Source organism: Bradysia coprophila, unplaced genomic scaffold (genome assembly GCF_014529535.1).
Source record: "Bradysia coprophila strain Holo2 unplaced genomic scaffold, BU_Bcop_v1 contig_415, whole genome shotgun sequence".
NCBI classification, from domain to species: Eukaryota; Metazoa; Arthropoda; class Insecta; order Diptera; family Sciaridae; genus Bradysia; species Bradysia coprophila.
The window spans coordinates 1837692-1864688 of record NW_023503670.1 but is presented as its reverse complement, the minus strand read 5'-3'; the positions used below and the strand labels follow the sequence as shown (position 1 = coordinate 1864688).

General features: G+C 35.8%; 1 long non-coding RNA gene across 1 annotated transcript; it reads left to right on the top strand.

Moving 5' to 3' along the window:
• The first annotated feature begins 1122 nt into the window (after positions 1-1122).
• On the top strand, positions 1123-21631 carry LOC119082285. The gene is made up of 4 exons (XR_005088610.1): positions 1123-1344; positions 8210-8212; positions 8632-8639; positions 21613-21631. It is a non-coding gene; the product is annotated as an uncharacterized LOC119082285 (long non-coding RNA).
• Positions 21632-26997: the final 5366 nt, after the last annotated feature.

The window sequence follows — 26997 nt, the reverse complement described above, 5'->3', positions numbered from 1 at the left end:
TAGATGGAGTTGATGCTTATTTGCAAGGTATGTACGTACATGTACAAGCTAGGCGAAAATAGACCAAGTGGAAGAGAAAAAATGCATTTTTCATTACACTAACTACGAAAATTGTAATTTTCGCTTCCCGAATGAGATGCGAAAGTTTAAAATTCAACTCTCAGTAAGCCACGACATCACAAGAGGTGCGAAAGTACTTTCGCCCCCCAAACGAAGATGCGAAAGTAAATGACAGCAACAACAGAGGGGCGAAAGTACTTTCGGCTCTCAAACGAGGATGCGAAAGTAAATGACAGCAACAACATGTGTACCGTCTGGTGTTGTTGTGATCGCTGTGATTGTTGTGATAGAAAAGAACGTTGCCAATAATTTATTAATTTTTCTTTTACCAGGGGGCTGCCGCCCCCTGGACCCCCGCATATTTCAGCTTATTTCAGTAAATTTCATCAGTTGGAACGTGTTTAGGAAGCTCAAATTACAATTTTCGTAGTTATTGTAATGAAAAGTTGTATGGATCACATGGCACGACGTAAAAAAATTCAACCTGTGCGATTGCCGCCCTGGCCTTCGGCCACGGGCTGCAAACTTCGCACACGGTTGAATTTTTTCACTTTCGTCCCTTGTGATCCAAATAACCATTTTATTGGCCCGATCAGAACACCGCATTATTTTCACATTCGTCTAGAACAATATTTTTTTAGTTTTAAGTACGTGTCAAGACGCGCTCAGCTCGGGATAAAAATGAAAAGTCTCGACTTCGCCTCGGACACACGAACACTTTACTTTTCATATTTTTATCCCCAGTTATGTAGAACATATTTACATTTTACGAGAGTAGAGTTCTCTTGGTTCTGAATGCTTAGTATAAGGCATCTTCTCACCATAATCTATACTTTGAAAAATGTACGCCCGCAAACGACCAGGTTTGTGTCAGATTTCAATAAAAAAGAAAGTTGGTTGTAGCAGTTTGACCAGCCCGGAGAAAACTGAACAGTTTATGAAAATATCAGTAAACTACTGAATTTTCTCAGAACTGTTACAACAAAATTATTTTTTTATTGAAAGGTGACACATTCCTGGTCGTTATTGCGGTTATGTTACCAGAGCTAAACGAAGAATCAGTGCATTCGGCAACAAACGAAAGTTGTAGACGTAATGGAAAGGATAACATCTCTGAAGTGGAATTGGGCAGGACACATTGCGAGAATGACAGACGAACGTTAGACCAAACCATAATGAATTGGAGACCACCAATGACACGACCAATGGGCAGACCACCAGAAAGAGGGACGAACTCGATCAAGCGAATGGTGGGGACAAACTGGCAGCAAATGTCAATGGATCGTTCAGAATGGAAGACGAAAGAGACGATCTTCATCCAGCAGTGGATATCAACGGACTGATTAAGAAGAAGGAGAAGATTACGGTCGTACGTTCTAAAAAAGTTTTAATCGAAAATAAAATTCGAACACACACAAATGTAGGCTACAATTTTAGCTAAGCATTAATGCCACTTAACAAATAAATCTAGACTAACATGGGTGGTGGCAAAAAAACAAACAATACAGCAACACTAAACATGTTAAAAACGAGCCGTCAGAACAGTCGGGGCGTTTGCTGCGACTGAGCCCCGTACGAACCCGTACATCTAGTGCGCACGTGACCCTAGTTCGTCCGTAGCCTTACTCTTCCCGTAAACGTCGGTAAAGTAAAATTCTTATGAAATTTTTACGTCTTAAAAATTGCGCATAGCGCAATTACGAAGCCCCATACGATGTTCCTTTCAAACGTAACACAAATTTCAAATTGACCTACTATTTCCTCAGTCCTATATTAACTTATATTTACCTATAAATAAACAATTTACTGATAAATATGCTAGTATATAGCTCAAAATAACTATCTATAGCGTTATATAGCTCAATATACTATATATATTTATATATAGATATCCATATTTGGGATCCTTGAAACACCACACACACATACCCAATCACTTCCCACTGATCAATAACTTTCTAAGAATTATTTTCACCGATTTATATTGTTTTTACAAAAATCCAAAATGGCGGCCGACGGCCATTTTGTTAGGAGGTGGAAAGTAGTAGGGCTGCTTTGCATTGGTTAGTACCTTTCAAACAAAAAAAAATTCATGAAATTTGGTCAAATTTTACTCGAGATATTAACAAAAAACACCACCTTCACTCTACGGCCGAGTAGCCTCATTTAAGCTCACTCCAAGAGACCTAGCTCACGCTCCGGTGAACTGAATTTCATGAACTTTTTTTCCCTGATTGGTACGGTCAATACCTATCTTATAAAGCAAAATCTATCTAAATCCGTTCAAATTTGGTCAACGTTCAAGCAAAAACGGGTTGCCGCCCTGTACCTAGTTCACACCAAGGGGTCTAACTCACGAGTCGGTCATCCAATTTCCATAAACTTTTTTTTCGTCGATCGGTATTGTAAATACCTTTCATTTGACGTATCACTTACAAGTGTAACCTTTAAATGGCCAGAGATATCTTCAGAAAACCTTAAATCACTTATGGGGCCCCAGCTCGGGAGGGGTCGACCCAAAATCGCTCATCTTCGAACTTAGCCTCACTATTTTGACTATCTTTCAGGGAATTTTTTTTTTTTTGAAATGGGATTTGATTTACTCAAGATATCGACGTGACAGACAGACGGACAGACGGCCCAAATTTTTATTGCGGATTCGTCATCTATGAACATAGGCAAACACTTTGCCCTTACCGTCTGCTTCGAATTCCATCAATTACACACGGCATCGTAATCCTATAAGCCACTTCGTACTTCGTACGGGGCTAAAAAGTCAAGTATTTTCCGTCACTCGAATAACGAACGAAGAACTAAACGGTTGTAAGTTATTTACATTAAAATTAAAGTTATTTAGCATATTCTTTCTTCCCTTCATACTCTAAACATTTCTGTTTCGCACAGCACCACTAGCTGAAAAACGACAGAACTCTTGCAGTGAAACATTTAACTTATTGTTAAGTTTTGTTTGTTCCTCTTTACGCAAATAATTTATTCATACTCATTCTCATTGAGCCAAAGCGTTTTGCTTGCTTCAATTATAATATCCTAGTATGAACTAGCTTTATACATTTTGGTCATAAGGATTATGTACAGTCATTAGCTGAATATATTTTGGTCGGAATCTTTATATTGTCGCTAACTTTTTATTTTAATCGATTCGCATCACAAATGAACAAAAATGACAAAGAACAAAAACTATTTCTTTCGAATCTTAATGATTTGTATTTTTGGGTGAAAAGGGAACGTTCAGGCTAAACCGGCTAAACACAAAAATAATAAGAATTTTATTCAAGTGTCCCAGCGCGGAATTTCAGAGTGTTACGACAGTACTACGGTTTCCTGTTTCTATAACCTCAACAAGTGTTTCTTCTGCGAATTATTTGTTATCGGCGAGTTGCTTCTTTCAAAAAAATCGATAAAAATTGCATAATAAACAGGTGACCAATTTGTTCTTATCGAAAACGCATAAAAAACTACCTGTCGAAAAATGACAACAAATAATTCGCATAAGAAACTCCTTTTATATGAGAATTTCTCCAAAATGTTTCTTATGCAAATTATTTGCAAGAAAAATTTCTTTTGCAAATTATTTATTGGCATATTTGATCAAGTAGTTTCTTATGAAACTTAAAATTTCTAAAAAATAAATGGAAATGTACCGTTAAGTGTTTCTTATGCAAATTACGGCAGATCGTACATGAAAACGTTTTCAGTAAAGAAATTCTTCCTTTTTTAAAGAGATGAAAATCCGCTATCCAAAATTCCGATATGTAGCACAAAGAAAGTAATGTGTGATGATCTACAATAATATTAATAGAGGGCTAATTTTATCAGTATCAGCACACCAAAATCGTAAAGCAGATTTTTCCAGCTTTTAATGCGTATATCATATCATAAACATGTCATCCTAAGAACAGTCATTACTGTTATTTATTAAATCATTGGCTAGCATTAAGTTAACCATACGGGCGCCATAAGATTTTAACCGAACAGATAAAGTTGTAATTAATTCTTTTGCGGGCAATATGGGATATTTTGACATGTTATTTTCCCTTCGATGAAGCCATTAATATTGACGTTTATCCAACGTTTCGTTTTAAATAAATAGACTACAAAAGCATATTGTGTTAATGTAATATGTATCCGAGACTTGAATATAAAATACAATAAAATAATTCATTCATATTCTGCACAGTCAGGCTTTAAATGATAAACCCGACAACATGAGAGTTCTTTTTATAATAAAACAAAATAATGAAAAATCTGTGCTACACATGAGACAAATAAATAGAAATGCCGAAGCTGAAAAAATAGTTATTGTGTTTCATCTTTCGGTTGTATTTTGTTGGAATTATGGAAAACATTTTTTTTTATATTATGACCAGCGATTGCTATTTACTCAAGTTCGCTGAAACATCAAATTTATATGACAGTACTTTTTGTAAATCTGCTTAAGCTGTTTTTCAGCTGATCCACACATACATTCAAAACTATTTACTCGCAGCACCCCACGGAAATTCGTCATTACATGCTAATGCTAATTTTGAAACTCGTTTCCGTGGGGCTTAGCGAGTAAAACATTATACATGCTAGTTGGGAAATTTTTATTTTGACTTGTGGGATTATGGGATAACGACGCGTAGACAGTTTTGATTGTTTCTCAATTAATTGGCCACCTTACGATAAACGAATTGATTGTGTTGAAATATTGACATCCGTCAACTTTTGACGTAATTTTGGTACAGTTAACTCAAGTCTGGACAGTATACAGTGCCGACAGTGAGTTCGCAATTCATCGAAACTATAATGGTGAAGTTAAGTTATAGACAGACAACAAATTGCCATATATTAAAAAAAAAACTAATCAGAAAAACGAAATTAGGATTAACTAAGTGTCTGATAAACAACATATCTAAATTAACTTTACAAAGTAAGTCGTGATTGTTTTTTCTTTCACGAAAGAACTTCAGACGTTAGATATAAATAACTTATCTTCCTACGCTGAAGCAAGATACACAATTCATTCTCATTTGAACGATTCATCCTAATAAATTTTGCATAAATTCATAAATAAATTAACCGTTAACGTCTCATGGTAGTAGTCTCGGTAGTACTTTATGTATCAATAGGTCAAATACCAATAGTTTTCCTGAACATTTGCCAAATTTAATTGTTCTAATGTCTTAGTCCACCACCATGCCAAGGAAAGGCTCGTTTAAATTTTACTAAGCCAGATAAACTTACCAGTTGACTATGACTACATATCTTCATGATATGAAGTCCATGTAATGGACAATAAACTTCGTCAGTAGACTGATCATTTCCTTCATATTCCTAAAAAAAATCCTTCTTTTTTAATCGAATCTAATGTTGAATTTCCTTAGTTTTATTTGTCGAATCATTTATTATCATTTCAGAGTTCAATGCATTTTTCTCTCTCTGGCATCAATCTATATTTCTATTTAAAAATGTATTCTCTATAGCAACATTTCTGTACAAAAATATCCAGACGATTGAACGTTAAAGAAAGCAAAATCTTCATTATACGAATGAGTGTACACTTTCTTCGCATATAAAACACCAAGTATACGTAAAAGTAGAAATTACATGTACCATTGTTCCCTTAGCTGAAAATTATGTTTTATTTATGAGTTTAATCACTAGACGACATGTTAGACATATTGGGGTAAAGGTGCTATGATAGAACGTACGTTTCTTTTTCGGTTTAGTTGTTTCGATTTATTTTCATGAGTGGTGTCTACAGATAGAAGATGAAAAACTCGTAAAAAACATTTCTTTTTCTGGAGATTATGTCCATTTTGTGTTCAATGTTGTGGATTTTTCATTTGCTACGGTTGTTGGCATATGGGCAAACCAGTAAATTATACAAAATAGCGACGTGAAGACCATTTACGGCGCTACTAAAGACTGAAATAATGAATGTGAGAACACAGGTACACAGGTACATGATATTTATTACATGCCAGCGCGCGGTAAAGTGCACTTTACATCGCTGTTGTGACTGTGAAAAAGTGCTTACCGGACGCTCACGGGCAGAAATTTGCTTGGCTTACGCCAAAGCGGATTAGTTCAGAGTCTCTTCTAAATAGTAATTGAAACGTACAACTTTGATCAATCAATTTTCCTTAGGTGCTCACATTTTGCTGCAGGTAATGATGCAGTTCCATCATTTTTTGTTTTGATTCCAGTGTAAAAGCAACTTCAAACGTGTCATCTGTTATCATATTACGTATATTTCATAGCGTGTCGCATTAGTAAGAAAAGCTTTGCCGTATGTCATTATACATTCGGTATCATTGCTGAAATTCTAATGAATAAAAGAAGATTCGGCATTGCGTGACATCAAACGTTTCTAGTAAAGAAGTGCAATGGATCCGTTACAGAAATTTTTAATCGATTCGCTTATAAATCCGGTGAGTGTTAGACGTATTCCAATTTGTTTTTTGTGTGCAAAATCTGTTTATTTCTTTGCCAACAGAACAGAAAATTCATTTTTATTTTTTCCGACTGCCGATCTAACGGGATCAGTTTTTATTCAATGAGTTCATTTGTGCAATCGCCTTGTAAACGCCAACTCAAACTTCTATCATGTGCAAACATTTTCTTCGTTGCAGACATTCAATCGGTGCGAAATACTTAATTCTGGTCGAAGTTATGGGAACGAAAGAAACTTTTCTGGTCGAAGTTATGATAACGGGCGTTACGGTGGTCGAGGTGGCGATATTCGCCGTACAGAAATGAACATGCGACGGTTGAGCTTCAAACGGATTGACACGTTTTTGTTGTCTATTTTCTAGCGGTTTTTCCAAAATGTCTTAGTTCTTTTAGAGCACAGCCGGAAATCCACTCAGCTGGTCCATCTGATCAATTTGCTATCTTACCATTGAATGAGTGATTTCGAATGGGAAAACTTATCACCTCAAAAACCTTGAACCTCGAACTCGACAAACTCGTTCACCGATCCTATCCCTTCAGATCTCCAGATCATTGTCCCGAATTTATTATTGTTCACATTTAGTGTTTAACCTACCTTACGAGCGAATAGTAATCTTTTCTAAAAAAATTTACAGTGAACCGCAAGTTAAATAGGCTTGTAATATTGAATATTGAATTCACGATTGTGATAAATAAATAAACAATTATCAATATTAAATAAAACTTTTGCACGGTTGCGGTTCCAAAAATGGATCAGTGCCTTAAAAAGTTTAAAAAAGCTCACAAGTCTCTTGTGAAAAAAGTTAAAATTTTGATGGGTCAGTATGACACCAACTCTAAAGAAATTGATAACCTCAATGAGGAGTTGGAGAAAATTCATACTGAAACCTTTGATATTGTGAAGAGTGATTTAGTGGAATTTGGTAAAAAGTGTTCTAAAGAAAGCGAAACCGAAAGTGATTTAACCAAAAGTGAGGTTTTGGTCGACAATATGCCGACGATCATCCATACCCACAAGAAGTTGAACGAAGAAACGGAACAACAAAGTTCTATTATTAAGGAACAGCGCCGCGCAATTGACCAGAAACGTACCATTAGCGTGAAAGAGTAAGTCTGCCCATTTCCGATTTTGGTTGACTTTTTTTTAAATTTCATTTTTGCATTTTTTTTGGTTTCGTTTTGAATTCCATTTTGACCGGTTCAGTGAACCTGTTCAGGTCTGTTGACCGGTGGTCTCAATAGTGCGCGATCCGATGCTGTGATTTATTTCGTTAAAAAAGCGGCCCATTTAGATTTAAGGTTTTTTGTGAATTGTTTTTGACTCAATGTTTACCCTTTTAGAAATAAGTTTTTTTTAAATAAATTTTTACCAATTATTTGTACCCTGTCTCTAACGCTTGCCCTTTTTTTATAGGATCATAATTCTGGAGGACATTCAATTCGTACTCCCAACCCTTCCCTTTTTTCCCCAAACTAATACGATCATATCAAGTGAATGGTCAAATACTGTTCCGTTTGTCGTTGGTTCGGGAATAATTAATCTGGGAAATTCTTGCAACGTATCTGCTACACTGCAAGCTCTGTTCCACTTGGCCCATTTTGCAAATTGGTTGATGCATTCATCACCACATGTGTGCAGGTACATGTCGGCAAACTCTGTCCTGTCATTTGCTGGAAATCTTCCTTACAGTACGTGAGAACCTGACCGCTTCACCACAATAATTTCTGGATCACTTCCGCACATTGACGCAACAGTTTCCACATGGTGTACAACAGGACAGAAGCGAATTTCTATTGGCATTGCTGGATGAGATCGAAAAGGAACATGGATCGAATACGGCAGTAACAAAGAAATTCAAATTTAACACGATAACAACATGCTCCATCTGTAATAATAACACATCAAGAATCGGTTCCACTACTACCGTAGCAGCAACACCACAGTAAAGAAGTCCAACGCCATCAATATACCGATGCAGTTGCACCTACCAGAATCAACCGAAAGATACGAATTAGTCTCAACCATAAATCATCTGGGAGACTTCTATTTCGGTCACTACATTTGCTCTGCCAAAACCGTCAACTCTTTCAAAGTGTTCGACGATACCAGAGTAAAAACCGTCACACAACTCAAAAATTATGAGGCATACGTCTTGCTCTATAAAAGAGTTAATGTGTCGCCTCCAGCAATCGCTGATGCTGAACAACAGGAGGAGGTGGAACAGAACGCCGATGGTACCGATGACCAGGCGACTCCTTTCAAGAGAAATATAAATTCTCGCACAACCACCGCTGAACGTAAAGAAGGAAGTAATTAACGATGGTTCTGTTGTGGACAAAAACGCCAACATCGAACCAACAAAGTTACGTCATAAGAAAGCTGCCCATCGAGAAGCATCGTATCCACAATAATGGTTCAACACAGAGCAAGCTAAGCAAGTTCAACAGTGGGCAGCTGAATTAAAACAAGGCATCAGAACAGTCGGAGCGTTTGCTGCGACTTAGCCCCGTACAACCCGTAATCCTATTTCGTCCGCAACCATAATACGTCCGTAGCCCTAATAAGCCCGGAACCCTAATACGTCTACAACCCTCTAATGCGTCTGTTACCAAAATGCAAGTCAAGTTGGGCATTGTCAAATTTACTGAAACTGTTCATTTTTAAAATTGCGCATAGCGCAATTACGAAAGCCCGTACGAAGTACCTTTCAAATAAAACCAACAATTTACGACATTATTTTAGAAACCCAAAATTTTTAGCCCCGTACGAAGTACTGGGGGCTTATAAGATTAATATGCCGTTTGTAACACGTCGAATTGGAAGCAGACAGTAAGGGCAAAGCTTTTGGTTATGTTCATAGATGACGAATCCGCAATAAAAAAAATGTCCGTCCGTCCGTCCGTCCGTCCGTGACCCCTCTAGCTTGAGCAAATCACAACCTTTTTTCAAAATTCTTTTTTTCCCCGATTGGTATCGACAAAAGTAAGGTCAAGTTCGAAAATGGGCATGGTAGGGTCGGCCCTTCCAGAGCTAGGGCCCTATAGATGTTTTTCAGTCTTTCGACGATATCTACCGAAATACGCACGTAATAGCTGCTTGTGATATATCAAATGAAAGGTATTGACGAGTAGAACAAAGTTGCTGAACATTGTTTTTGTGTAGGATGCAACGCGAGCTTGTTGGGAGGGCTCAAAGGTCGTTACTCGGCCCTAAGTGTTTTTTCCACATAAATCGAGTAAATCTCATCCGATTTTGCCAGATTTAGTTTTTTATGGAAGGTAATTGAATACCGAAAAGAACGTGGCGAAAAAAGTTTCAAATTTGGGCCCTTGGACTAAGGCCGCTACTCGGCCCTAAGTGTTTTTTGCACATAAATCGAGTAAATCTCATCCGATTTTGCTAGATTTTGTTTCATTTGAGAGATAGTTGAATGCCGAATAGAATGATGGCAAAAAAAGTTTTTAATTTGGGCCCTTGGACTAAGGCCGCTACTCGGCCCTAAGTGTTTTTTGCACATAAATCGAGTAAATCTCATCCGATTTTGCTAGTTTTTGTTTCATTTGAGAGATAATTGAATGCCGAATAGAATGACGGCAAAAAAAGTTTCAAATTTGCGCCCTTGGACTAAGGCCGCTACTCGGCCCTAAGTGCTTTTTGCACATAAATCGAGTAAATCTCAACCGATTTTGCTAGTTTTTGTTTTATTTGAGAGGTAATTGAATACCCAATGGAAAGTTGGCAAAAAATTTTGGGTTTCTAAAATAATGTCGTAAATTGTTGGTTTTATTTGAGAGGTACTTCGTACGGGCTTTCGTAATTGCGCTATGCGCAATTTTAAAAATGAACACTTTCAGTAAATTTGACCATGCCCAACTTGACTTGCATTTTGGTAACAGACGCATTAGAGGGTTGTAGACGTATTAGGGTTCCGGGCGTATTACGGCTACGGACGTATTATGGTTACGGACGAAATAGGATTACGGATCGTACGGGGCTAAGTCGCAGCAAACGCTCCGACTGTTCTGATGCCTTGTTTTCCAACTTTCCATTGGGTATTCAATTACCTCTCAAATGAAACAAAAACTAGCAAAATCGGTTGAGATTTCCTCGATTTATGTGCAAAAAGCACTTAGGGCCGAGTAACGACCTATGAGCCCTCCCAACAAGTCCACGTTGCATCTTACCCAAAAACAATGTTCAGCAACTTTGTTCTACTCGTCAATACCTTTCATTTGATTTATCACAAGCAGCTATTGCGTGCGTATTTCGGTAGATATCGTCGAAAGACTGAAAAACACCTATAGGGCCCTAGCTCTGGAGGGGCCGACCCTACCATGCCCATTTTCGAACTTGACCTTACTTTTGTCGATACCAATCGGGGAAAAAAAGTATTTTGAAAAAAGGTTGTGATTTACTCAAGCTAGAGGGGTCACGGACGGACGGATGGACGGACGGACGGATGGACGGACGGACGGATGGATGGACGGACGGACGGACATTTTTAGCCCCGTACGAAGTACTGGGGGCTTATAAGATTAATATGCCGTTTGTAACACGTCGAATTGGAAGCAGACAGTAAGGGCAAAGCATTTGGTTATGTTCATAGATGACGAATCCGCCAGAGCTAGGCCCCTATAGGTGTTTTTCAGTCTTTCGACGATATCTACCGAAATACGCACGCAATAGCTGCTTCTGATATATCAAATGAAAGGTATTGACGAGTAGAACAAAGTTGCTGAACATTGTTTTTGGGTAAGGTGTAACGTGGGCTTGTTGGGAGGGCTCAAAGGTCGTTACTCGGCCCTAAGTGTTTTTTGCACATAAATCGAGTAAATCTCATCCGATTTTGCTAGATTTAGTTTTTTATGGAAGGTAATTGAATACCGAAAAGAACGTGACGAAAAAATTTTTAAATTAGGGCCCTTGGACTAAGGCCGCTACTCGGTCCTAAGTGTTTTTTGCACATAAATCGAGTAAATCTCATCCGATTTTGCTAGTTTTTGTTTCATTTGAGAGATAATTGAATGCCGAATAGAATGATGGCAAAAAAAGTTTCAAATTTGGGCCCTTGGACTAAGGCCGCCACTCGCCCTAAGTGTTTTTTGCACATAAATCGAGTAAATCTCATCCAGTTTTGCTAGTTTTTGTTTCATTTGAGAGATAATTGAATGCCGAATAGAATGATGGCAAAAAAAGTTTCAAATTTGGGCCCTTGCACTAAGGCCGCTACTCGGCCCTAAGTGCTTTTTGCACATAAATCGAGTAAATCTCAACCGATTTTGCTAGTTTTTGTTTCATTTGAGAGGTAATTGAATACCCAATGGAAAGTTGGCAAAAAATTTTGGGTTTCTAAAATAATGTCGTAAATTGTTGGTTTTATTTGAAAGGTACTTCGTACGGGCTTTCGTAATTGCGCTATGCGCAATTTTAAAAATGAACACTTTCAGTAAATTTGACAATTCCCAACTTGACTTGCATTTTGGTAACAGACGCATAAGAGGGTTGTAGACGTATAAGGGTTCCGGGCTTATTAGGGCTACGGACGTATTATGGTTGCGGACGAAATAGGATTACGGGTTGTACGGGGCTAAGTCGCAGCAAACGCTCCGACTGTTCTGATGCCTTGTTTTTATTGCGGATTCGTCATCTATGAACATAACCAAATGCTTTGCCCTTACTGTCTGCTTCCAATTCGACGTGTTACAAACGGCATATTAATCTTATAAGCCCCCAGTACTTCGTACGGGGCTAAAAACGGACGACATAAGATGCCGCATGGATCAATCCCTAAATTATTGAAAAAATAAAATCAGCAAGGATTTCGAAATATCAATTAATTCAGACAGATGAGCTGGGTGAACAGAAACCCATTTAACAAAGGATATACAACCAGACCGGGCATTGATGACAAAGAATGATCAATTAACTTTGAACGAAATAAAAATGAAAGCACCGAAATTGACTTGGAAACAAATTCAAAAAGAGTTTATTCTCCGGTGTCCCACTACTCAGTTCGGACATTACAATACCGATATTATGATTACGTACCAGACCAAATATTGGGGACGTGGACGCCAGAAGAGGAAAAGTTATTGTTTGACAAAATATATTTTGAATAGAACCTCTTGGTCGAAGTACGTTATTCCCGGGCGAAATACGCTACTAATTTCCAATAAATTCAAACAAATGGCTATATATCCGCCGCGGAAAAGTTGAATGGAAGAAATTTTACTTCTATTCTCTTGAAATCTATAGACAGATTAAGAGATGAAGGAGAGGAAACAACGCGGAAAAACATTTTCAATGAAATGGTGCAATCACTTGAGTCTATAGAACAAAACTTTCTGTCGTTCGCTTTCAATGTTACTCTAAATAGATGTATATTCTAAACGCATTAAAAAGACACAAGAAAATACGTACGAATTGGTGTCCAAAGAGGAACGTATCAAATTAGAAAGATTGCGTTGTAAGCGACAACCACTTCGAGAACCCCTTAACAAAGATGAACGCGCACATATCGACGACCTTAGGGATGAATGCAAAGAAGAGTATGAGTAAGAGTACAACGCTGATTCTGAAAGTGTTGATGATTATATTGATGACAATGAAACAGAGGTACAACGTATATAGAGAGGAAGTCGATTTCAACGTTCGTGCAATGGGATACATTATTCTACTGAATTCAGAACGAATCTTGCTCTTCTTCACTACGACGCATAATATTTATGAACACATTTATCGTCAACTGATCCTTACTAGACACACTACTGGTTGTCATTCATGGATGAAAGCGTTTGTAACCGACCGAAACAGAATTGATTGAAAGAACATAAAACTTTTAACTCTCGCAAAAGGTTATCGAGCAGCCTTGCGTTTGAAATTATCAACCATCAGGATAATGAAAACGCCATACTACAATGTGCGACAGGAAACGTTTCTTCCAAAAAAAGTAGGACTCGACGAATATCTCAAGGTATTGACACAAAATGGGTTAGAGTACCATGATGAGATAGTAGAATTAATGCTATCAGAGTTGTGCGAAGTAGTAGGTTGTTATGCAATGTAACAATTTTGCTTTATTTAAACGCGAAGTAGGAGATTGTTACTAATCGTAATAATTTTGCCAGTAACTTTTTCAGTAAAAAAATACCTACTTACATAGAATGGTTACCACGGTAAATGCTACTAAATATTATTTTCTAATGCACCTGTGGTAAAACAGCCACATAATGCCTTCTGCATTATGTGAAGGTCCAAAGCCATTGAATGTTGATGGTCACAGTAAATATTACTTAGTCAGATAATTAAAAAACTACGGCTCGTGCATTTTTTCCTGTTGAATGAAACACGAACTTAGCATAAAAACGATTTTTAAGGTTACAACGATCAGGACCTAACTGTATTCTAGACAAAAGCAAAAAAAAATACCAATTTCACCTTGGAACAGTTTTCCACCTTGAAACAATAAATGGGAAAACTGTTTGAACGGGCTCTATTTTATGTGACCTGAATAGGGTGATGAGGCGACATAACTACACGGTAAATATTGTCAGATGTGTCAGGGTTCTTTAACTGATGATGACGTTTCAAAACTTTTCAATACTGTGCAATGAAAAAAAGACAATCTCCACGCTTCAGCGTTGGCAACAAATTAATTCCTGTAAATCATGCTACTTGGATTTCTCCAACACTCCTCCTCAAAGTTACATGATCCTGTTTTACTCCTCCTCAAAGTTAGAAACCGTAATTTATCTATTCCATTCAACTTATCGAACCGCGATTTTGCTCCTTGTTCATCCGCCATAATCGTTTGTAATTCTTCACACGATACTTCGCTACGCTGCTATGCTCCTGCTACGTGACTATGCCGGACTACGTTGCTATGCCTGACTATGCTGCTATGCCTGGCTACGCTGGCATGTCGCCGCTATACCATGCCATGCCGCTATGTCTTGCTATGCCACTATGTCTTGCTACGTCACAATGCAATTGCTATGCCTTTTTGTGTCAAACTTTCTAATGATCCGAATTTCTTGCGATTCCTAAACAATATTTGACTATACTGCTATGCCTTGCTACGCTGCTACGTATTGCTATGCTGCTACGCCTTGCTACGCTTCTATGCCGGGCTATGTTTCTATGTAGTCGCTATGCCTTGCTATGTCGCTATGCAGTGCTACGCCGCTATGCAATACTATGTCGCAATGCAACGCCACGCCTCGCTATGTCCAATTAGGTTCACAATAATACAGTTTCACAGTTTAATAAACGTATCTGGGTTCCATAACCTGTTGCAAACTGGGGAACGGATGGAAAGAACTGGTTCGGTCGAAATATTTTTTAATAATGACAAACAACATTTAGAATTTTGATTAAGGCTACTGTGTGGAAACACAATTTAATTCCTGTAAATCATGCTACTTTGATTTCTCCAACATATCTCCATATCGCAGCACCAGATTAAGCAACCAAATAAGTTATTTGCTATTTGGTTTAATTGCATACCAAATGAATTACAGTCGAGGTAGCTGCCTGGAATAAACATCTTCTTGCACTCGACTAATTATTGTTCGTGTCGGATATATTAAAAAAGTATCCAGAGTTAGTAGCGATAGCGACAAATGTTGAACATTCATGATGTGTGGTCGATAGCGATGTACGAATGTAAGTAAGTGTTATCAGAGCAATGCGGCTACACATAGATATTTTATTAAGTATTAAGAGGTAGCATAAATAACTAATATGTCATTGGTTGTATAATAAACATTATCATCTTGCTATTGACAATGTCTCGGTCTCCAGACAATTCTTGGTTTTATCCATACGCTCTCAACTAAATACTTACTTTTTATGATCCAGTAGAGACTCTCTCTGTGCTCACCAGATTTCAGTCAGAATGTGAATCATATTTTTATGATTTAATAATATGTTTAATATTCAATCCTGTATTCAATACGCATATAAAAGTCAACATGTTTTATTCGATGTCTTATGTTTAAAAAAAAATCTTTTGATCAAAGTAAGTTTACTATAATTTTAATGCACATACCAACGTTATTACGCTTTTATTCTGAAATAAGTCGCTTGGGTTGTGATTTTTCTTTTTTTATGGTTTCTGATTTAGGTATATGACACAGTCACATACACATATTATAATATAAAAAAATTGGTATGAAGATTATTTTCATATTTACAGGGGATATTAAAAGTCCTTCGATATATGAAAAATTTTCTGAATAACAGTAAAATACTTGGAAATATCTTGTAAATTTTATATGCGGTGAGATTGGAGAATATAAGGTACAACAGTAATGTCATATTTTTTTCTGCAATTTTTCATTGCTGAACGCAAGGTTTAGCAATAATGGTCGAGTGGAATGTGTCATTAAAGAATATAATAAAATTGTGTTTCAGGCATTTTCTATGCAATCTCATAGTATAGAATTATTACGTTGCATTAAATATTTTGTACTGAGGTACATACAAGGCGGAGGGGTAGACCTGTATCGCAATTTGTGGTACAGCTCAATCTTCGATCTTCCATGCAACTTAAAGATGGAATTTATTGAAATTTTTAGAAATGTTAGAAACACTGACATCGATATTCCGATATTTTTACTAATATCAATACAGATGTGCTTTGTTCTCCCAACACCTCCTGTTCTCCTGAAATTTTACTTCTTTATTGGCATTTATTGGCAGGAAGGGTATCACGATATGAACTTCGGAAAGTACAATAATAAACAATATGTAGTCGCACAGGTAGTTTCGATAATTCAAAATCATAGTCATAGTCAGAGGACAAGGATATAGGAAGATATCATCATATAGCTGTCTCGACTTAAAGCCTTGGTAAATATTTCTTAGAAAAAAAAAATCTTAAAATTTTTAAATGTAGATAGAGAAAATTGGCTTTTCCAGACTATGCTAATTTAAGTGTCCATCAGTTTAATACGACACTGGTTCTGGCCAGTGATTATAGCTAACCCCTCACAATTTCACCTAAACAGATGCTCTCTGCGGTGAGAAAGAGTGTTCGGCACATTTTTACTTAATTGAATTTACCCTGCGGTACTGAATCGCCATACAACAGTTTCTATACATGCAAATATGTTCAGCCAGTTTCGTTTTGGAAACCCGTATTCAAAGCATCCTTTGTACTGGCACGATATTTTATGTACATTGGGTTAAAGTTTTACAGTAGGTAAGTAATGTCGGGATTATAGAACGAATAATGACAAAATATATTTGAGAAAACTTTTATTACATTCAAAAACCGATTTTGAAATTGTAGGTTTTTTGTGTGCATTTGGAAGTTTTCACAAAGGACCTTTCTCAAAATCGGTTGATACACAAAGTTTTAAAATGTAAAAAGTTTACAGTTTTATTGTAATGATCGTAATTAATTGCTTGAAAACGAATATATGTGTGTGCCAGTGCCATTCGAAAAATGTATATAAAATGCTAAACAATTGATAAGAATTCACCTGATACCACAACTACACAAGTTAGAAACTGACAACATATTTATCCGAGTCATTAAAAATTTGACAATACTGTTGTTCATCAACTAGAAAATCGACAATGAAACCTAAACCCAACACCGTTTTTACATACAATCGAGAGTAATGTTTAGTGGTAAACGATAAACCGTATTTGCTCATAACTTTTCTGCATTTATATGGTAAATTTCAACACACATGCTTTATGTGAACGCTGCCGGTGAAGGGATGTATTTATCGTCATAATATATTTCACTCAGTGTTGAATAGAACGCTTCATAAAACATTTTGTACACTCAAAATATAACTTTCAAATTATATTCAAGAATTCATAAACCAAATCCTTCTTTTAAATGCACAGAAATATCTTTTTGACAAGATTCAAATATATTTAAAATTTATTATCATAAAACCGAGAAAAAAAAATGGGGAAAACACACAACAGAGTTATTCATTCGAAATAAAATAGCTTCAAGTACAGTGTTGCATGTCGCTCTCAGCATACATTCATGTTGCGGATGATTTTACGGATTTGTCAGTCAGTTTGTTATACATTTTGCATACAATTTTCATCTAACAAAAATTCATTAAACGTCTGTATGGTATTGTAATGTTGATCGGATTTTTTAGGTCACTCTTGATGAGATTCAAAAAGAACTGGTAAAATTGAAATTGTCGTCGTTACATACGATAACAAAGTTAGACAACATACTGTTAATGGGATTTTCTAACAGATAGAAGTATTCAAATCGTACATCAACGCAAAACAAATGGAACAAATCGCCGCATTTTAGTTTAAATTCAGAGACTTTTTTCTTTTAACAGAAAAAAAAGGATTTGTAATTTAAATTTTAATTAAAAATAGACTAACATTGAAAATGAAACTAAAGTGATGGCGGGCTACAGGCCTGTCCCATTTTTATAAACACTTGAAGCAAGTATCAATACCAGGCGTTTCCTAAAACTGTTTGCAATCTGTAACGCAAAACTTCATGTGAAATATCGACCAAAGGTATTTTCCATGTACAAAGTGAGATGCTTTTTATACGAAATGCAACAGGAAGTCAAAGGATCATTTACCTTTTACGAAATTTAACATAACAAATTTAGTGAAACTAATTAAAATTTGTCATACCACACAGAGACATATAAAATTTGTTATTTGAAGGCACTACAACAAAAAGAATCAAACGCATGGTTGAACGCGTTTCCTTCGAAACACATTGGCACACTGATGGATAACAACGCGCTTCAAATCTGTATAGCTCTACGTTTGGGTTCAACAATCTGTCAACCACACCGTTGCATTTGCGGAACAGCAGTGGACAAATTTGGCAGGCACGGCCTGGCTTGTCAGAAAAGTGCTGGTCGTCACACCCGTCACAACGAGCTCAACAAAATAATATGCCAGTCCTCATGCTCAATACATATACCAGCCACTTTGGAGCCTCCAGGAATGTGCCGAAACGACGGTAAGAAACCTGACGGTCTCACTCTCACTCCCTGGTCACACGGAATGCGCTTGGTCTGGGATACGACGTGCTGTGATACTTTCGCCGATAGTTACGTTCGTAGTTCCTCAAGATTTGCTGGAAGAGCCGCTGAGTCGGTATTAAAGCGAGATCGAGGAAAACAATTACATTTTTGTGGCTTTCGCCGTCGAATCGATGGGAACATGGTGCACAGAGGCCTTGTCGCTAGCTAATAAAATCGGCTCAAAACTGGTAGAATACAGTGGAGACCGTCGGGCAAGAGAGTATTTCTTCCAACGAATATCTATGGCGATACAACGTGCGAACGCCGCCTGTGTAATGGGCTCCATACCGCCGTCGACTAGGTTGGACGAAATTTACTATTTGTAGTCGCGTCATTTTTATACTCAATCCATGTAAACCGAATAATGCAAATAAAATAGAATTTTGATATCGGCGAAAAAAAAAATTGTTATTCAATTAAATACTTCAATCGAAATTAAAGGTATCCTGAATAAGTGCTTGATCAATTCCATAATCACGACAGAGTAAAATAAACCAGGCAGGAGCGGTTCATTTTCGAAACATCAAATAAGAGACCTAATACACTGTGTGAAATGAACACTGACAGAAATTTCAAAAAACTTTCGAAAAAATTATAGGGCTACTAGATTATTCAGGTCCCTAGTCAAATCAGCGCTCCTGCACGCAAAAAAGAAGTCGTACGGATAAAACGATTTCGACGATGAGACCAATGGTTGAGTTATCCATACAATATACGGATAAAACGTATATTGGAAATTTCGCTTAATTTTTTTTTATTATTCTAGAAATAATATTGCTATATTTCGTCCTTTGTCTACTTTACAGATGTGAGATTTATTACTTTATACAAAACAAAGTGCTGAGTGTCTCAAACGCGAATAAAAACAAAAAAACATTGTCATGGGGACCTCTCGATCTTGAGTCAATGACTTTTAAACATAATTGAAAAAGGATGTACGTTTCAGACATAGTAGCAACATTCAGGCAATATTTTCTGATGATTAAACATCGAATATCAGACTTCCAAAAAAAGTCGAGTTTTCAAACTTTAAATAATTTTTCACAACAAGTGACGAAAAGTAGGACTTTCCATTGCCTTTATTGCGAAAAACGTTGTATACAACTCGTTGATAAATGCTTTTTTAGGCACACTCGGCCGGCGACCTCGATCTACACATCTAGTGCCTACAAAAGCATTTATCACTCGGTTGAATAAATAACTATTTCATACATCAACACCAAACAAAATATTATTGTACGTCTTACATGTACGTCTTGAACGTAAATCATGCTACGGCTAAAACGTACATTTCGACGATGAGAGTTATCCGTACATTTAACGTCTTATACGTACATTTTTCGTCGAATGTACAATTAAAATGTAGATTTTTTACGGATTGAACGTACATCCGAAATTTCTACTTTACTTAACTTTACTCTGTCGTGCCATAATAGTTTGCGTCAGGTTATATATGTGTTTCTTCTTTTCTTCTTCTCTTCACTCAACTATTAGTGGTGTTGATGTAGACACCATAATCCTCTAGACTCTTTCGACTTTATGTGGCACGGTACAACTTTGCAATAAAACGAAATAATAAAGTAATTGTATTATAGTATATACGTATAACACCGCATAAGTCTCAAGTCTTCTTATAAAAACTCTTTCACTTCCACAAGTGTTTGAATACAATTGACAGCGACATTGTACTTTTTCAATTTATACTTTTGAAAGTTTCAAATTGAAATTTGAAAATTGGAATGAATGACATTTTGTGGGATAAAATAACGGAAATTGTATTGAGGGTATTCCAAGTTACGATTTATATTCGAGTACAGCAAGAACAGTTCTACCTCGTGCATTCTGGTAATGTTTAATGAAGAATATGATCAACCGATTTTCAAATAATCGATACAATATCAATCGAACGTTTTATCGATAATTAATGATTTATCGATAATGTATACTTATAGAATAAAGAAAACTTGGTTCTAAACCTAGTTGCAATGAAAAACTAATTCCCGCCGTAAGTGTGCCTAAAATTTGAATTTTTTGGTGAACCATTCGATGAAAAAGTGAACCGAAAAATACATTTCAACGCTACGTTAGAAAGACCTCCGCACTTTCCATTTTGAATTTCGACCGCACTTACGGCATGAATTGAAAATACATTGAAACTGATCTACGGGCGTATAATCTTTAACGTCTGAAAAAGCTAATTCACTTTTCTTAAATACAAATTTATGCTGTCAATAATTATCGACATTCATTTGATTACCAATTATCGATAAAACTTATTTTTCAAAAATATCGACAATCGATTTTCAACCTCGTTTTCAACAGATAATATATATTTTATCAATCGAGTGATTTATCGAACACGCTACGCGTATAAAAATGAGAGAACTGTCGAATATTTAATAACTCAACATCTTCTTCGACCACACGTACCACGGAGTAGGGCTGGTCCTAATGTGTAATCGGATGTGTATATACGATGCGATGCAAGGGTGACAACAGTTACAAGTCACCTGGAAAACTAATTTCGTCTTTATTGGGCGTAAACGACCATTACGTAAATTTTCTCTGGAGAAGATAGCCTCAATTATAGCACATTTCAATGTTACAAGAGTATGAAATTGATACATGGTAAAAACGAGGAGGAAACAACACAGTAGTATTTGTCACCGGCATTGGTAGAAATAGAAAAAAAGAGACACTTAAAAGGAAATAGGAAATACACACCAATAAAGAAAAAAACACTAATAGAAGGACACAGTGACGTATAGGAGAAAACATTTCCTTAGTAACAGGGACTATTTTTGGATTTTTTTTTAAATTTTCGCACGAATTTTCCTACATTTTTTTCCACAAATTTTCCGAGTTTAAATTTAGAAAAATATGGAAAAATCTGGGAAAATGTTGGAAGATTCAAGAAAATATGGAAAATCTTTTCCCAAAAAGTAGTCTCTGCTCCTATATCGTCCTTTGGTATGCTATTTACTTTTAATTGCAAGACCATAGTCAGGTGGAAGAAGATTTGTAAGATTGAAGAATCGATTTTATTACTACGAGTAGCTAAAAATTTTCATAACAGAAAATAGTATAAAATTAATCACTAACGTCAGAGCAGCATGTCGGAACTCTATACGAGTAGAAGTCGCAGCTTGTAATATCCTTATCGTCATGCGACTGGTTTGTGTTTATACATTTTACATTTCCTCGAACTGTGTGTTTTATTTTAATAAACAAAAATCAATCGAATCATTTGTAGATATACCATACCAAAGTATGATGCATAGATGGATTGGTGAGTTGATACAGTAGATGGGTTTATTCTATTTATTTCGTTATGACGCTTAAATTATTCAACCTTCACAATTTCAATTCTCACTTTTATATATCGTTGAATAAATAAACAATTTTAATTGTTAAAAATAAATCGATTTTTATATAATACTTCAATTAGTGAGAAATATTTTCTATCATCAAGTTGTTTATTTTTGTAGTTTCATTGTTACTGCATATTGAGTTCGCTGTATTTTTCCCTTGATTTATATGAAAACTAATGAGCCATTAATATTAATGTGACAATGAGCCAATCTAAAATGATGCATAATCAAACGACCCGTTTTCTATCTAAATTGAATTTAAAAATAACCTATTGGAGAACCAAATCCAAAATCGAGAACTGGTTCAACAAGGAGATTATTATTTTAAGCGGAGATCCTGATAAAGCCTAGTGGTATACTTTCTTTTATAATTTTAAATTTCGAAACGCATTAGGCTTTCATTTTTCGAAAGTCAAAGTGGAGACATAGGGCCAGTTATCAAATAAGACAGTGAATTTCAAGTGAGAGCAAATTCAAAACAGATTCTAATTTTCATATCCATTTCATTTCAAATGTGGTGCTTGTCGATCTTGCTGCTAAAATAAGTTACCATTTTGAAAAATTTGGGCTCATTTTCCAAAATCAAATCATACTTATAAATAACAGATAACTCGGCATATCGACCCCTACGGCGCGGCGTTATTTAATTTACTATAAACTTTTACTGGCCATTTAGAGAGTAACGTAAATGTGACAGATGCGTATTTACAACTCAAATTTTCATTAGCAGTTCTAATTGTGCATCTGTCACATTTAAGTTGCTCTCTAACTCAGCATCAGTTGTGATCAGTGCGAGAAGTCCGAAGACCAGTTAATAACAACTTGCCTTGCGGGACTTGTCAATGCTTTTTTCCACGTAGACTGTTATGTTGAGATTAAGAGCGGGAAATATAATTTGGACCAGTTATTTTAACTTACCTTATGAATATGTCACAAATGTATATGAAAATATGCAATAACAAATACTTCAAGGCAACTTATAAATTAACTGGTCTTTCGGAACTCTTGCTCTGATCGTTAAATGTTTCGTTCATTTATTTATCGTGGATGGTATTTCAAACGTCCTTGAAGATGATATATATTATTTTGACAAATACCGCAGACAAGTTAAAATAAGTGGCCTGAATTATATTTCCTTATCTCTCATCATAACAGTCTATGTCATGCTTTGTTAGCAGTTAAAAGTGGGAAATCTCTTCAGTCGACATGCAGCTCTCGACAAGGAATCATTTCTGTCATATATCAAATTGGAGCTATAAATAGGCAGCCAGGTGTCTTATTTACTCATCTCTGCACCAGTGATTTTTAGTGGCTTCATTCTTTCGAGGAAGGCGATTTACGTAACATAGTCTTCTCTTACTCTTGATTTATACTGATGTCCAACATATGAAGTTATATATTTGAACGACAACCAAAACCGAACCACCTATAACATAGTAGTAGAATATTGCCTTTCAAATAGAGTAGTTTTTACTCTAATTGCATAACCTTGTGGTAACAGTGTAAAAATGTGAAATTACATGAGACACACTATCGTCTATTTTTTCTATTGATATGCTTGTTGCCTTGTGAAAACTCATACTTCAATAATAATGGCTCAATGTTCATGACATTCGATTCTGAAGCTTAAAGATTTTTTACAATTTAATTATTGAAGTGTTCAGCAGCAGAACACATTTAGAGTGTTGTTATTGAAATGAATTGATTTTTCTTCTTTTGTTTATCATCTGAATACAATGTATTGTCTTTTAAACAAAAGATTTGCGCATTATTGTCGGATGACAAAAAGCTCAGAAGTGTATAATATATCGGAAATTCAATACCTATATTATACATACCCATCTCAGTTACTTATTTAAAACCCATATGGAAATCTCTGTTTTAGTAGAAATACCTATATATTCGGTATTTTGTTCGAACAAATATCCACAACTGCACAATGTTCACGTGAACAACTTCAGAAAATTGTGGAAATGTGTTTACATAATAATACAGAACTGAAAACTCTGTTTCAAAATATATATAAGGCTGTAAACATAATTTCCTACAATGGGTACAGCTGTGAACAGTGTATTGTTTCTGAAAATGGCTGTACTACATTTGCAGTACTACATGGTACACAATGGAGTGCCCGCCGCATTACATGTAGTAAAAAATATTTCTTTTTTTGTAAAAATATTGTTAAATATATTTAGACCAACAATTTCTTTTTGTAGAGAGTGTTTTAATTTGTACAACATTCGTTCGCTTATGGGCTTAAAATGTAAATGTAATGAATAGAGACATCAACCTATCCAATAACTGTTGATAACACTTACAACAGAAGACGAGATTCGATTTTAATTAATTTGGAGGGCTATGGAAGAACCATCTCTGTGGCGATAAGCAGTAAATTACATTTACAATGTGACAAGCTGTCCAGCCAAAAAAGAAACGATACAACAGAGTTCACAGAATATTGTCATTGTGCAAAACTGAAGAGTTTCCATTTTTAGCTTAGGCGCATACACGCACGTGTACTACATCCTGGCAGTGAACACCTTCACTGGTGTAGTTCTTTTGATTTTTTTTTGTTACCTGAATCGATTTTCTTTATTCCACTGACTGTCCTAGTTTTCGTTTCCGCAGAATTGTTACATTACTTTTCATTGTTCCCCACGGAAATGGAAACTTAATACAGTTTGACCGAGCATCTTTAACAATATACAATAAACTATGTTGTCATGCATACGAAGCTATAGTCATTGGTTTGCTGTATCAGCATGCGTACTTCAATTGTGTTAGTTGCGGTCCATGTTTGCGAAATAGTATATTATGTCACTAGGACCAAAACGGTGGATTTTTGCACAATCCTCGGCAGTCTCAACGTACAGATTAAGAGCAATGGACCCTTTGCAAATTTGTAGTCTAGCATTTATCCCACTAGGAGAAACCTTTGCAGATTGTGTAAATTTAAGTAATCCGCACACCTTTCTCCAAGTGGGTTAAATTATGACTTACAAAACAATTTTTCCTTTTAAAGTAACACAGTTTTGCATGCTTTTTACTTTTTCAAAAAAGATTTTGGATCAGAGAAATAATCAAGAAACGAATATTTCACGCCTAAATGTAGGCTACACATACAGGGCCGATTGCTCTTAATATCTACTATTTTATATTCAATCGCACCGCACCGAAAGGTCACATTCCCAACAAAAGTTGACACAACTGGGATGAAAAAGTGGGAAAAAGTGGAAAGAGTCTGTTTTATTCTGTCCACCAAATGTAGACTTGATCAGGGTCCTTTGGAAACAGGAACTTGTGGTACTTGCAATTGCAATAAAACAATTTTCTATGAGAATGAATGTTCTGTATTAAATATTGACTTGTTCACTTGTACAGCCATCGATTGGCAATGAATTGAATAATTGTAAATCTAACCGAACCAAATACAATGAGACCATAGTGTAATGAATAAACTTTCGGCAGTGAACAGATTCTAATTAAATATACGAATTACTACAGCATTCATATTGGATAACAGAATAATTATTCCGCCCATAAATTCTTTATGAAATTGATGGAAAAAATCTAAAAAATTGATTGCAAACTTTTGTTGATCGTGGTATTACACTCCCCCGTTCTCTATTGACGAGCCACCGTCCACCATCACATATGTACCCTATTTTATATTGAAATCCTATAACGAAGTTGGAGAATGTAAAATGAGAATTCGTGGAATTCCTCGCTGTTATGGGCATAATTAAATACAATTTTAATTTATTGCAATCCTATCCACTCCACACCTACACCGGCTTCAAAACACAAAAATTCGTCAAAATCAACATTCAACATTGATGAATTCCAGAACCACTCCTATCAATAGACTAAATTCAAAAAGTGAGGTCATTTTTAAAAGCCAAGCTACTATCAATTTCCCATCAGTAAATCAACTGCAAACTAAAAATGATGGGAAATTGAGTTGCTTGTGCAATATAATATAGCGAATGGCGCTTGTTGAACTTTTATTAGTGGTTTGATTTTGTTTTTCAAGTGAATGGTTGGTAGGCATTGATTGATGGGTTGGGTATAGGTACTTGAGGTACAATTTTTTTTTCTATTTCAGCATAATTGGGCCGAAAAAATAATTTTAAAAAAATAATTGGCGTTTATATCTTAACAATTAATGAGACTTTGTTGGGAATATAGCCATGCTACACATTAAATGTACCACATCTACCCTTCATTCTAACCATTTATCCACTGCCTGAGGTGATTTCCTTCTAATTTTTATTTTTATACATCCTTCTTCAAATTTGAACAGAAGACAGGTCGTATCTCTGATCTAAATCTGTCTGTATATAAAGATTTTGTTCGTTTGATACGAAAATTAGACTGATTAATTTAAACACTTTGCTGTGTAAGATGAAAAAATAAAAGAAAATTTTCAAAGAAGGGATCCCCATCATGGAAAAAAGTATAACAATAAAGTGAAGTTGGGTCGAGTCGTAAAAGCCATTGTTTTCATTGCTTAAGTGAAATTTTTGGAAATTTATCGATTTTCATTCTAGAGGAAAACTTTTTTGCGGGGGTTACGTGGATTAAGTGACTTGCAATTTTGGGTTTGGTATTGAGTTCAGTTTTAAAGGAGTTACAACCACATTATACATCATTCAATCAAATTGATTGTTTTTTTTTTTTTTTCATTTTACCTAATAGTGAACGTTCAGAAGATGTAACGGTTATAAATTTCAAAACGATCATTTACCTAGCTTTACATAGATATTGTATCATCAGAAGTTCCACTTTTCCTGAAGCTTCTTAGATTCTTAAATTTTAAAGCTGCTAAAACATCTTTCTATCTGATCACCTAGGCCCAGAAAAGGTCACAATTTTAAGGTTTCGTTTTAGAAAATGCGACTTGAACCTGGAAATATTTAGTTCTGGTTCAGGTAACATGACCAGGTCGTTGGTTTGGATAACTCTGAACTAAAACAGATACAACCTGTCCTGCTCCGAGCTTTACTCGTTACGATCTTGATGAAGTGTTTTACCACCATCGCTGCAGTTAAAGTAAACGATATGTTGT